This window comes from Triticum aestivum, chromosome 5B (assembly GCF_018294505.1).
Source record: "Triticum aestivum cultivar Chinese Spring chromosome 5B, IWGSC CS RefSeq v2.1, whole genome shotgun sequence".
Taxonomy (NCBI): Eukaryota; Viridiplantae; Streptophyta; class Magnoliopsida; order Poales; family Poaceae; genus Triticum; species Triticum aestivum.
In genome coordinates, this window is record NC_057807.1 from 551,163,316 (window position 1) to 551,173,323 (window position 10,008).

The following is a 10,008-nucleotide window of genomic DNA, read 5'->3' on the forward strand; positions in this document are numbered from 1 at the left end:
GCGAGCCTGCATCTGCATACAAATAAACAACAACCATAAAGGGCTCATACATACTCCACTGCCAATCTAACATATAAATCCTCAAGAAGTGCTAGGCACAACCGATGCCTCGAAAGCACGGTACCACGAGAGGCAAAAGACCATCGCACCGCGCCCGCGCGGTCGGGCGTAGCGCACCACGCGAGCGAAAAATACACCGCACCGCGCGAGGCATATAAATCCTCAAGAAGTGCTAGGCACAACCGATGCCTCGAAAGCACGGTACCACGAGAGGCAAAAGACCATCGCACCGCGCCCGCGCGGTCGGGCTTAGCGCACCACGCGAGTGAAAAATACACCGCACCATGCGAGGGACGAAAATGACATCGAACCCTAGCCCCAATCCACGTCCCCACGCCCCTCGCTCCTTCCTCCCTCACCCGCCGCCGCTCCCTCCCACCTCCTCCTCCTCCTTCTTCTGCGCCCTAGGAGCCCCGCCGCCGCCCTGCTGCTACTCCTCCACCGGCCCACCTCTTCCTCCTCCCCGCCTTCCATCGCTCGCGTGCAGGCCATCGTGGCCACGCGCTTTGCGGGTGAACCCGACCGGCCCGTCACTGTTGGCTCGAGCTGCTGGGAAGAGGGAGGAGTCTGGAGACAGCGTGCAGGCACAGGCCGTGCCTGGTGAGGCGGCGCCGCCGGCCATGGGACACTGGACCTCGGGGAGCCCCATCCTAGGCCCGCGCCCAAATTCTTGGGCAGGGGAGGATAGATCGACGATGGCGGATCACATAAGGGAATGGGAGATCGAGGAGAAGGGAGACGAGGGTGGGTGGTGGCTTGCAGCATGGGGCGGGCACGTCCAACGAGGGTGGTGTTCTGTGGATCTGCTGCCCCCTCTCCTTTGGCGACCTCCTCCTCCTCATCTGCTGCCGATGGCTGTGAGTTCACGGCTGCTCCGGAGCTCCAACGAGCCAAGGTCATCTCTGAACCGCATTTGTTTAAGGGAAAGATAGATACAAGAAGAAATTAGTCTGTACGTGCCCTTATTTATTTTGATTTTTACCACTCCTTGACCAACTCATGCTCACATATCAACTATTCCCCGGACTCCCTGTTTCTAGATTGCTAGACATGTTAGTTGGTTTTTATCTTTATTATCCTAGGATGGCATTTTTGTTTAAGGGGAATTAACTCTCTTTTTAATAGTACATCTTCCCCTTTTACCAATAATCTGATATATATATATCAATTTATGGGTTTCTCCCAGTTGTGTGCAAATCCGACAAAGAAGAGAAAAGGAAGAATATTGAGGAAGAGTTTTGGTGAAGAAGAACAAAGTGAACTCTCTCTCTCTCTCTTCCCCCTCTCTCTCATGTACAGCCATGGTTGTTTGCAATGCTTGTTTCTTCTTATGGTGCATCTATGATCTTCCTAGCTTGTTCTCATTTCTAAATTACCACACACGCGAGCACCACCACAGTCTAGCCAGGTTTGGTTCAGAAGATTTCTTTGTTCCCTGTCTTGTAGATTGTTTTCTAAAGAAAGAAAAACAGGTTTTCCTCAACAAGGAAAATAAATAAATAAATGATACTACTGAAAGTACTGACTAGCTAGCTTCTATTCTTGTCCTAAAATTTGGTTCTGTGATCAACATAACTTGCATGGAAGAACAATGTCACTCCATTATCTAAAACCACATGTGCGTGTGCATGCAGAGTAGCAATGGATTGTACAGAAAATAGCATACTAAATGTTCTTGATGAGCTGATCATGGACCTCGGCAAAATTGACAATGCTATCGACACTCTTTGTGACGCTGTATAATATCTTACACACTCATATTCATTCGATATATACGCTTGTATATGTTATACCCTTTTTTAGACGAAGTATATGATACTGCTTACCAAACATAGCTGTTCTGTTACACTTTTGTCATGGAATAGAAATGAAAAATTATAATTTAATTACTCTGGCATCTACAGTGGAAGGATCGGTTTTTATGGCATGGACTACAAAGGAGAGAAGTGGACCGTGTGAACGTAGTACAACATTGTTGTTAGTTCGCGCAGTCGAGGTCTGCTCAGGAAGACACAGTTCGATCGAACAACTGTTGTGTTTTCCCAGTTGTTTGCAAATCCGACGAAAAGGAGCAAAGAAAGAATATTGAGGAATATTTAGGTAAAGAAGAACAAGGTGAACCCTATGTCTCTATTCCCCTCTCTCTCTCTTGAACACCCATGGTTATTTGCAGTGCTTGTTTGGAATTCTTATGGTGCATCTATGATCTTCCTAGCTTGTTTTCTTTTTCGGGTTAAACTCCAATCAAGCATTGTGACGTATTAGTCATAATTCTATTATTTTTCCCTCGACTACTTTCTTTTGCCAAGATGAATTAATGTGTAGGTTTTCCACCACAAGTTCGTTGCAATGCCTTATTTTGTATTTAGTTCAGTTCAACTCTGGAGAATAGCAGTTTGATTTTTACCCCTTGACAAGTTACATTGGTACTGTATACAGGTTTGTGTATGATCTTAGTTCCTACAAACTGGAAGGCGAAGATAGATTAGTTTACCATTTTTTACCATCTTCAGTCACAACCATATTTTCCGTCATGAAAACACTCTTAACTCTGAATTTGCAACTGTTCAGTGCATTTATGTTGCTTCCTGCAAGGTCAATGATATGGAGCCAGTTGGAATTCATATTCAAGCTAATACAGTGACTAAATTTGGCGAGGTTGGCACCTTACTGCTACTCTATTGATTCCTCTGTCTTATAATTATGTCGATATGTCGTTTCTTGAGAAAATATGCTTTTGTACCTAATCATGATATGCTGGAGGGTGACTGATTTTGACAACTGAGTGTGTCTTAGTCGCAGTAGGGTAAGGGCATCCATAATTTTGATCATGGTACCGTAGTTTCCAACTAAACTGTCATTTGCCGATTCTATAGCAGTGATTTCATATGCCTTACTAAATATGCTCTTGTTTTCTGAAGCAGCGAGTGCCTGATCAAGATCTATGGGAGGGTAACGGTTATTATAATAATTGAGTGTACCCAATGGAGGCTGCATTACATAATTAATCGGAGGGTAAGGGCGTCCATAGTTTTCATTGAACTACTTCAGTTTCCAACTGAATTTTCATTTGCAGATTTCGAAGAATGGAGTTCTAGGTTCTAACCATGTCGCTTCCATTTGTTGTATTCTGAGAATAAATCTTGTTCTATATCCCTGCATTGTTATCCACTGGACTCTAAAACAAAAATCAATGTTTGCACATCCAGACAAGGTAAACTTATGATGAGTGGACTCCACAATATAAATTGACATTCTATGTCAGTGGAAGTGAGTCTATACTCACCGAGGAACAATTTGATCTGATAACTATGAAATGTTCTTTGTTGGTTTTGGTTCTATAAGATCAAGATCTATAATTATATTCACTTTACATGTTAACATGTTGTAAATAAATTGTTATCTAATAGTCAGCAATCTGTGGGAGCTTTTCCTCGCAGTAGGGTGTGTTGTTGATGTTTTCTTGATCTACCAGTGAACTTGTATCATGTGGCTAATATGTATATACAACGAGACTTTATTTAAGTTCGCCCTTTTTGTTTTGTGCGTGCTTGGTGAATTTCTTACCCGGTTTGTGGCAGAAAATAGAAAGTCGAGTTTGATTTCTATTGTGGCATTGCAATAGATGACCAACCTTTTATGTTATGTGCTTTAGCTTCTTTTCAAATTTTAGAGTGACAACCGTTTGACAAAGGGTGAAATTTTTGGTAGGGCCTAGGTGGAAAGTATTTGATTAGTTTTTGAGAGACTGAACAATATTTTTAGTTCTGTTTTGTGCTAATGAACTACTTTTTAATCACTTTCTTATGAACGTATAAAATAAATTACATTGTAATGTATCATGTTGTATTACATGAAAAGGTGTTGAAAAGGACGCAATCCATCAAATATATGTAGTATGATATAGGATCCTTGCTTTATTGTATCCATATGTTTTAAGGAGATTATCTTGTCCTTTCATTATTCTTATTATTTGTCCTTTTCACATTAATCGTGAGTAGACTTGGGCCATTGCATTTGATGTAGATCTTATTTGCATATTAGTCCAAGAACAACAATTGCTCTTTGTTGTGGCATTGCTGGAGAAATACAAATGTATATACCCGTTTCCCACTGTCCAGTCGTGGAGATCCCTGAGGCATTTGATTCTTGTGGGATTCCCACACATCTTACAGGATCATCAACAAGTGGCTGGGCCTCTACATTACTCAGAAATCTTCCGACAGTCTCTGATTCAAAAGAAAACAAATAAGAAAGGATGCATTGATTATTTTGGGTTGATATTATTTGAATTTCCAGTGAAATTCAAACTTGAGACCTTACTCGAGTATTTAGTTCCAATGGAATTAATGAATTTCCCAAAATGCCTCTTTGGGTATTAGTTGCATTTTTATTTGGATCCTTGTACATTCAAACAGTTTCTGATTCAAAAGACAACAACACGGAGAAGATAAAATGATTAAGCAACACCCAAATAGTGGTTGCAGCAGATCTCTCTCTCATTCTCTTTCTAGTTTGGTTGACCATTCTTTTTGTTCTTAGGTCTTTGATCTGCTTTCTTCTTCAAGGAAGCAGACCACGATCTCCTACACATTCTGCCTTGCTCCCCGGGGCAACCTTCTCTGTTTCAGATCCACTCTTTTCGTTCTGGTTTTAACTATGCTTATGATTACCTGTCTTGCCGAAATTCACTTGCCATACGCAAGTCTTCTGGTGTGTGCTGACGGAAATTATATTTGCGCAATCAGATTAGAGTAGATAATTTCCTAACCTTGATTCCTTATCGAGTGCTTACTAAAATAGATGTACAGTTATTTCATTCCATGCTTACAATCCACAAAGTTAATTCTTGTGATTTACTTATGCTATCAAAATCTGTTTGATTTCCTATACCCGTAGGTACCATTGTATACCTGAATCCATGTGATTTCATGTCTCTATGGTTATATTGATTATCTTACCTTTGCTAGCCATGTGTGCCCTCACCTTTGTTCATCAATTCGTGCGCAGGTATGGATCGGTGATGTCGATGCCCATAGAGCCATTACCTCATGCATGATGTGTGTTTTTGTGTGCCAGTTTGCTGGTTAGTGAGTGATAATATTCTGATGAATGTTTCATCAGTGTAGCAAGTGATCAGCAATAGACAACTCTTACTTTTGGATTGAAGTGCAGATCTTGCTAATGAGTTAACTATTGACTCATTTATGTATTCTTATGCCCCAATGCTTCATTAAGTATTCCTATTTCTGCAACATAAAATTATTTCTTACCATCTTCTATTGTTTTCCTCTATTTTTATAGTTATTCAGAGAACACAACATGTCACATGAATTCTAGACTAGTCTACAGTTAACTGGTTAGAATCAGTTTCTTGAGTTTGCTTGCTTAGCATGTAATATTTCGCACTCACTAATTGTATTATTTCACGGTTGGCAATTGTTAGAACCAGGTCTTGAGTTTGCTTGCTTAATCGTGTCCCTGTGTAATTGCTCACCAAGCTCGCCAATGTGAGTTTGTCCCACATAATGGAGTTTCTATGAATTCTTGGAAATTCTTGGAAATTCTCTTGTTGCTGTTATAACGTGGGTGTGTTCGGCTTCCTTCTTCACTAAAGGTGAGTCCTTTCTTTGAGGTTGGCCAACATGATGTTGTTTGTGCTGCAAAATAATTCGTTATGCAATTATGGTTAGGTTGTCCTTTTTCCTTCATAACCGCGTTTAATGGGTAGCTGTTATGCTCACTTTCCTCAAAGCAAGGTTGTGTAGCCGTGCTATTTTGTGCTTTAAGAAGTAAGCCGACACCAAATCAGTAATCATGTGCTTCTGCTTTGTTGGCCCAAAGTCACTATTTTGTGTGTGTTATCTTTACTCTTTAGCCATTCCAAAACATTTATCTGATTTTGCAGTATTGTAGACCATAGAATTACAAGTTGACCATATTTTTGAATGTGTGAACCTCACATAGATGTCGTGCGAATGCAGTTTGACAAGAGTCGTAAAACCAATGGATAATAAGAGACTGTTTGATGGTGAAAGAATTTATGCTCGTGGTGACTACCTCAAGTGTGCCAGAGTAAGAATTTGTCACAATTTAGTTTAAGAAGACTATATTATAGTTCTGCAATATTACATGCTTATTACATGAAGAGGACCCATTTGGCAACACTTAAATCATTTTATGGCGCCTTTGTTTCTGATCTACAAAACAACAACTTTTACCGAGGCTTGTTATTTCTAATTCATTCTTTTTCCCTTCTTGCTTATTGTAACACAAGCCACCATGACTCTAATATCAATCATACACACCTGTTCGATATACTCCCTATGTCGTGCAACAAGCCAAAAGTAATCCATTGGAATTTATAGATGCTTACAAAATATGCAGCCCTATTGGTAAAAAAGGAAAAAACAATTTCAGATGCCCCTGTTTTCTCCATCGAGATTAGCCTTCATAAAAATCACATTCTTATTTTCCTTCGCAAAACATTTTGTTGCCCTTCTGTCTACCATAGACAACCAATCATATAGCTCCTTGACTATGCTATACATTTTTTTTATGCCAACAGAAAAAATGTGTACTACTAAATCTCTGTGCAACGCCTGTGCAGAATTTTTTTTCATTAACAAACATTATAATGTGGTTCTACCCCGCAATAATAATAATAATAATGTGGTTCTGGCTTTTGTAGCCGCAAAAAAAACGATCTCCATCAACTAAACAAGTTTCTGTAAAATAGACCAGCCTGCTTAATACATTGGCTTTCGATAAATTTCACGGCCCATCACCAGCCCATAGAAATCTTCGCCTGGCCCTTTTTAGAAGGAGACCGCAGCTCCCATTAAACTCAGCCGCTCCAGATTCCTTATCCAGATCCACCGCCAGACCACCTCCCCCTTCCGCGTCAACAGCGACCGACCTGGCATCGACCGGCTGCTGGAGCCATGGCCAAGAAGCCGCTCCGAAGTAGCGCCGCTGTCCGTCGTCACGGCGTGCTACCGACGTATTCGCTCGCGGCACGCCTGGCTCAAGGACTCACCAACGAACAAGCCACCTCTTCCCTTCTGCATACGCGTTCCAACCGCCAGATTTACGAGGTAGGATCCAACAACTGCATTAGATTCGTACAGACTAGCCAAGATTTCTCTTACAGAATCGATAAAGAGGCAAATCAATTTATCATCTAACACTTACAATATCATCTCAAAATTTCCAAATAGATCCTGTACATCTTCCATCAAGCACTATTTTTAGATGCTATGCTGGAAGACACTGTAGCTCCAAAAATCTATATGTTACGCCCAGCCTATAGGAGATGTTGTTATAGAGACTGTGACTGGGTTTTCTCGATCTCTGCAACGCTTGCCAGAGAGCACTGTCAAGAGATTTGCTTTTCAGACTCATCTTGCTACTTTTTCCGGTTTATTAACATATGAAATCACCATAATTTTTGCCATGTCTCTGGTTCATAATATGATGCTCACAAGCACTTCCCCATCCTGATTATTCACATACAGTTTATTGTTTCGCTCAAGATCGTCTTTGAGAACTGGCCAATCTTCAAGTCAATGAAGGGCACTCACATGGCCAAGAGACATGAGATCTTCATCCACCAGACCTTGAAAATGAGGCGAGAGAGATCTGCCCTCACCTTGAAAATGAGGCGAGAGAGATCTGTCCTCTACTGGGTTCGATGCGATGCCGTCGATTTCACCCACTGGCATTGAGCGATATGTTTCCCCTCCCACATAAAGAAATCAGATTTTTGAGGGCTAGGATTATTTATTAAATATAATGACCGCCTTTTACTACTAATGGCACGTTAAGTCTGTGTGCATCACTGTTAATCATCACAACTAATACCACGGTCTAATATATCAGCTTAATTATTCTATTACTTCTTTCCAGATGGCTGCTGTTAAACAAGAGGAGGTAGACACAACCAATGATACCAGCGGTGGCCAAATTACCCATGGTAATTCTGAAAAATGTATTTATAATTGTTTATAAATTGCAAAGAATGTTTCTTCTTCTTCGCTGATGCATGTTGTTTGAAAAGTTTTTTGTATCACACTTACACATGCAAGTTGATCAAGTATGTAATAAAACAAACTTCTTTCAGGGTCCAATAGATCTTGTGTTTGCTATTCATTAATGCTGTAATTTATTTGTTGTTACATGTGCAAGCACTGCTTACTACTTCCAGCTTACCATATACGATGGATACCATTTTCTGCCTTTCACTAATACACACAAGCTAATTAGCCCCTCTGTTTGTTTATGTTATCCTCTATCTGTTGTTGCAACCTTTTACAACGTTCTCCTTACCTATTCAACACAGACGAACCACTATGTCGGAAGCACAATAAGCGATATGAGTATATTCATCGCCCACGCAAAGCAAGCTCAGTCAAAAAGTTCTAAGGCAAGAAAATCCATCTAAAGCCTAGAAAGTTCATTCTCCATGGTAAGAACTACATTACTCTTCTCATTCCATCAGCTCTCGCAACAACTACTGAAAAGTATAATTTTGTGCAATTTAACATAGGTGAGCCTTGCAAGCACTACTTAGATGAGTTTAGTCGCCACGTTGTGTGGGGCAACATAGTTAGGCTCTACAACCATAATGTTCGTGCACTGCAAAAGATCATCCACAGCACCACCACGCCTAATAACTACTATGTGTGACACATGACAGAAACATTTGCAACACAAGGCAAAAGAATGGTAATCCTTCGCAATTATTCTGTTCTGTTTCATATAATAGCATGGTATAAACTGATATAGTGACTAACCTTTACTACTGTTTTCAGTATTTTAATGTCCACTTTTCTATGGTTCCCTTTTCCCACACATGGATGCTGACCACGGTGAACTTCCAATCACAACTGGAGATGGAAGAACCACTGTCACGGCCCGCTTTATAAAGGGAGTTGACAAAAGGGCCACCATCACTAAAGGCTGGAGCGACTTCTTCCGTTGGACCCACATGAACGAAGGGCAAGCATATGCTTTCGGCTTCAAATGCACTTCCAAGGGATTGCACCTGATTGTCTACTCAATATAAGCAAGTTGCAGGAGCCCCTTTCTATATAACATAGTATTAGTATAAATGCCTACAAAGACATCTATGTTTATCCTCCTTTTTGATCTTATGTAATCCCCTAAGACACTGCTGTGCATTTAGCTATCGATTATCCGCTACTTAGGCTGCTCTATCGCATGCTTTTGAAACAACCATGATAAAGGAAATATATGCTCCTTCAAGTTCATATCCAAAGGCCTCTACATGATTATTTATCCAATCTAAAAAGATCACAAGGGTCCTTTCCTGCATGACTTAGTGTATCATTTCCAATCTTATGTACTTACTGCATATAGTATATGATCTATTCTTTTTGAAAAACAATATGTTAATGCACACTCTTACACCAATTGGCTTACATTCGTCCTTTGCGCCATGGGCGCAACGGGTCATCTAGTTGGGGGAAAAGGAACACCATGTTCTCCTCTACCTACACTTTCAGGAACGGAGACAGTAGTCAGTAGGGGAGGATGAAAAGAATAGGTGAGGTGCATCAGCGGTCCTGCCATCAAAGAAGAAGGACCGGCGGCCAAAGCCATAGGAACCAACCTGGAACGGGACAATTCAATCTCGGAGAGTAGTGGGGGGCGAACCCGTGGTCATGGCGAAGCCGAAGAGCCTCGGACTGGCAGTCATGCCAGAGCTGAAGACCGTTGGAGGCGGTCGCCACACATCCACCACACCAAATTATTGGTCTCTTTTCTAGAGGAGCCCGCCTAGGTCGGCGCCGCCCGCCAGGGAGTCGGTGCTGCCGCGGTGGAGGTAGCCCAGCACGCCGTCAACCAGGACGGCGAATTCGTAGGGGAGGTGTGGAGCAGAAGCCGTGCATCTCCGTTCTCCGAAGCGCCTCTCTAGATATCTCT

General features: G+C 41.5%; 2 long non-coding RNA genes across 3 annotated transcripts; both read left to right on the forward strand.

Moving 5' to 3' along the window:
• The first annotated feature begins 384 nt into the window (after positions 1–384).
• LOC123116883 (uncharacterized) lies at positions 385–5,381 on the forward strand. 2 transcript variants are annotated; one of them, XR_006457223.1, is made up of 6 exons: positions 385–955; positions 1,247–1,316; positions 1,965–2,175; positions 2,632–2,718; positions 2,982–3,075; positions 5,071–5,381. It is a non-coding gene; the product is annotated as an uncharacterized lncRNA (long non-coding RNA). The 2 variants fall into 2 exon arrangements; XR_006457224.1 differs by having other exon boundaries at positions 2,985–3,075.
• Positions 5,382–5,407: 26 nt separating this feature from the next.
• Positions 5,408–9,316, forward strand: LOC123116884 (uncharacterized). The gene is made up of 6 exons (XR_006457225.1): positions 5,408–5,677; positions 6,045–6,135; positions 7,969–8,035; positions 8,402–8,527; positions 8,609–8,787; positions 8,874–9,316. It is a non-coding gene; the product is annotated as an uncharacterized lncRNA (long non-coding RNA).
• The last annotated feature ends 692 nt before the right edge of the window (positions 9,317–10,008 follow it).